Source organism: Corvus brachyrhynchos, unplaced genomic scaffold (assembly GCF_000691975.1).
Source record: "Corvus brachyrhynchos isolate BGI_N302 unplaced genomic scaffold, ASM69197v1 scaffold275, whole genome shotgun sequence".
Classification (NCBI taxonomy): Eukaryota; Metazoa; Chordata; class Aves; order Passeriformes; family Corvidae; genus Corvus; species Corvus brachyrhynchos.
In genome coordinates, this window is record NW_008238318.1 from 161085 (window position 1) to 165247 (window position 4163).

Below are 4163 nucleotides of genomic sequence, written 5' to 3' on the forward strand. Positions count from 1 at the left end.
ATTCCTGCCCTGTGTCCTGCCTGGCAGTCCCTCATATTTAGTGGCCAAGAGAAATTCCAGATTTCACAAACTTCACAGATTACAAATTTACCTCTCTCCTGTGTTGTTTAAAATCTCACCTCTCCATCTTTTCTTCCTTTTATCTTTCCTGCATCACCCCCATTCTACCGGGTTTCTGCCTGCTCCTTCACACATCCTCAGTCTTTTTCCTTTCCTCCTGTTGCAGCAAGATCTCCATTTGCTGTCATCATCCCATTCTGCATTCCCATTCCGGTATTTCAGGATCATCTCTTTCACCTTTCCTGTCTCCATCTCATTCCATGCAGACAGGTCTCCTCTCCTGTTCCCTTTCCTCTGTTACTCCAGGTCTTACTCCAATAACAGCTCTGCTTTGGCTCCAGCTCTGCCTCCTTTTGTTCCCACACTTCCCAGGTTTTGGTTTTTCCCTTTTGCTGTTCACAGAAAAAAGCAGGATCAGGAAAAGGTTTATTTTTAGCATCTCTGAGTGTAACTCAGGAGCTGGAAGAGGGGGAGAGTCAGCCCCAGGCAGCAGCTGCCTCCGTGCGGGACAGCTCGAGTGTGGTCCAGAGCAGAGCAGCACTGTGGGGCTTGTGCCTTGCAGCCGGTGTCAGCCTGGGAATGCCAGGCACGGGAATGTGGGGCTGAGCACGCCGGAATGCCATGGTGATGGGCGGCATCTATAAATGTCCCATCACAAGGAAGGGTCCATGGGTGCCTATGTTTGTGCAGCTGTCACCAGCCCTGTCTTTGCTCTGGTTTGAAAAGTACATCTGCCTGGATCGTGGAGACGGGGAGGTTCTGGTGTAGGGAGAGGGAGGTTCTGGTGGTCCTTCAGGAGCTGCCCTGGCTTGTTAGGTGACTGCTGGAAGACTCAGCCAGGGTCAGTCTGGCCAGTGGAAGAGCAGGCAGGTCAGTAACAGATCGTTTATCTCTGGACAACCTCCAGAGGACTGGTGCTCTTGCCCTGTTCCCATTGTGGTTTTCTTTTTCTTCCTGCCTCCAGGCCAATTCTCACCACATATGTTCTCCTCTAAACAGTGACTGGGTGTCTTTTACTGCTGCATAGTTCCCCGTGAGGGAGCTGCAGGGAACAGTTCCTGTCCTCACCATGGGACACGAAGAGCTGTTCTTGCTGTGGAGCAGGAGGAGGTGCAGGTCCATCTGTCCACTGTGGAACAGGAGGTGTAGATCTCTCCACTGACCACTGTAACTGTGGGTAGAATTAGTCATAAGGATTCTCCAAGAATGGTCCCCAGAGAAGGGAGCAGGTGGTTGTCTGTCTTGGATCGATCTGTGTTGCTACATCTGGGTCCCTTTGTGAGCAGGATTTAACAAAGGCTGGTGAGAGGCCTGTTCTGTTTGTCCACTGTTCTAAGCCAAAGTGAAAACTCCCATTGGAAGCAGCCTGGGAATGCTGGTTTGAGTGATGCTCTTTGGCCATGCACCCAGTGCACTGCAGCATCTGGATAGAGGCTGTAGCTACCCTGTTCCTGGAAGTGTCCAAGGTCAGGTTGGATGGGACTTGGAGCAACCTGGTTTAATGGAAGGTGTCCCTGCCCATGGCAAGGGGGTGGAACATGATGAGTTTTCAGGTCCCTTCCCACCCAAACCATCCTGGGATTCTGTGACTCTGACATTTCCCTTACAGAAGTGAAAGAGCTGTTACAGTCTCTATCTTCTGCATTGAACAGGAATGAAAGCCAGACCCATGAGGGACTGATCACAGCAAAATGGTTCAAGTCCAGTTTTGCTTTCTGGACTATGAGAAATGGAGAAGATTTGACATATCCCAGTACCAGGTCACCATGGTTAGTTAATTAGCAACCTGTGCTTTCTGTTCTGAATCTATTTCTCTTCAGTTTCTTGCCATTGATTCTTTTTTTTCACTTGTTCATCAGATTTAAGATTGGATTTCTTTCAGTGCCAGGGAGGATGCAGGGTAGCACATGTCTGTCTTGTCTGCAAGCTGGGAAAGCACGCTGCATTGCCTAAATTTTTGCTTACCCAAAATAGAAATTGTGGCTTGTCTGACAGGAATGGCCCCAGTGAGGCTGGGGAGGGAGGAATCCCGCACGAGGACACACTGCAGCAGGAGCTGGAGCTCACAGCAAGACACAGATCCAGCCCAGTTCCAGTCGGGTCCAAGAACAAAACAGGGATTGAGGCTCCCCACTGGCTGTCAGGCATTATGGCACTCTGGGGAAAAGTGGTTAGAAGTAGGGTTTTTACACTGAAAAATCACGTAGCCACAACAGCAGAATTTCTCAGGGTAGCACAGGCTTCACTGATGAGGAAACACGATATGAGCCAGGGCTCTGCCAACCACAGAGGTTGGGTTGGGGGTTAAGGGAGGGCCTCTGAAATTCCTGAGCCTCCCAGCTGCCATTGTAGTCACCAGCCCACCCTTGAGAGCTATTTTGGTGACCACTGCCATGACACAGGACCTGAAGAATGTGCTCTGAGCGGGAGAGGTCTTTCTGCTCCCTGGAGGCACTTGGGTGGAAGCTTTGGTCTTTGCTCTCTGACTCTCACTGCTCCCCTAAGGAAGGCTCTGGCTGTGGTAACAAACTCTCTTCTATGGCATTAAGAGGAAGGGTCAGGGCTTCATTTGGGCTGCGTGCCTTGAGCCCCAACAGAGCTGGGACTGCCTCAGTCCTGCCATCAGCAAGAGCCACCCAAAGGGTCTGTGCTCTGTCTGCTGCAGTGAGCTCTGGTGTTTTGGGTGTGTTGTGGTGCAGTGGGGCTGTTAGAGCATGTTCACCTGTGCAGGTGTGGTGGAAGTGCAGGGAGCGGGTGTTGTGTGACTGTGTGGCAGCGTTGGGGTGACAGTAGAGGCTGGGCTGTAGGCGGTGGGGCTCAGTGAAGTGGGGGTTGAACTGGATGATCTCCAGAGGTGCCTTCCAACCCTAACTACTATTCTGTGATTCTGTGCGCTGAGGTGAGCGGGGGGAAACGTGTGCTTGTACAGGTGCTGGAAATGAGTTTGGCTGGGGAGCAGCTGCAGGAATGTGTGTGAGTTGGAGGAGCGCAGGGAGTATCTGTCAGTTCCCCAGGGTATGTGTGCATGGCAAGGTCCTCTCCTGGAAGTGACATTGGGGGTCAGAGACTGGTGGTAGAGCAGGAGAGAGGGTCGGGATGGTGTGTGGGCATTAGCACTGGAATTCTCTCCCCTGTCCTTCAGCAGCTGCTCTGTATTTTCTCCCTCCTCTTCTTTACTCTGTTCTCCTTATTTCTCTCTGATCCTTCTGTTTTCCTCTCAGCCTGTTCAGTGTGCTAAGCCCAGCTCCAGCATGGAGGGTGACTGCGCGGTGCTGTCCCTGCCCACGGCATGGGACAGCCGGGAAGTGTCCCCGGACCCAGCGGCAGGCGCAACCAGGCCCCCCCGGCACCCCACGCCTCCCCACCAGCACACGAGCGGGGCAGAACAGCCCCGGGGAGACAAGCAGGACCCCGTGGGGTGTCCCTTGTCCCAGGAGCAGCTGCCAGAGACGCCAGAGTGTTTGATCGACTCGCAGCCCATCCCCTTCAGTGAGAACCCCTTTGTGGTGGCCAACCGCAGGGGCAAGGCCACAGGCACGGCTGGCCTGGGGGGGCCCCCCCTGGGCTATGGCAGGGGGGGGGTGCTGAAGCCCAGCCTGTACTCCAAGGCAAGCAGCGTGTAGCGTGTGGCATGCACTCACACAGTCGAGCCACTGCACCCTACTAAACCCCGGTGCCGGGCAGCACGGCGCCCATGGGCCGGTTCCCCCAACCTGTGTGCCCCCAGCGCTGCGTACAGGGGCCATCGGTCCCCAGCGGTCCGTGTGTCATCCTCCAGCCACTAATGCACTGCCAGGCCCTGCTGAGGGGACAGGATGGCATCTGTGACTTCCCCGCTGTCCCTCTGGGTCTGGCTGGGAGCAGTGGCGTCCCTGCCTGCTCAGCTGGCAGCAGGGAGCTGGCAGGACTAGTAGAAGATCAGTGCTGGTGCCACACTTCCATTCCTGGGCTTGAACACAGCCCTTCCTAGACATCTGAAAAGCACAGTTGATCCGCAGCCCAGGAGCTGCTCCTCCAAGGGACACTATTCAGTAGATTAAGACTTTGGAATTTCAAGGGAGAACTTTGCTTTCTGCTCTGGCAATCTGTTTGTATTTGACATT

General features: G+C 54.0%; 1 protein-coding gene across 1 annotated transcript in view; it reads left to right on the forward strand.

The window, feature by feature from the left end:
* Positions 1–4163, forward strand: part of SCRIB (scribbled planar cell polarity protein) — a 94361-nt gene that overhangs the window by 62368 nt on the left and 27830 nt on the right. The window lies entirely within an intron of this gene.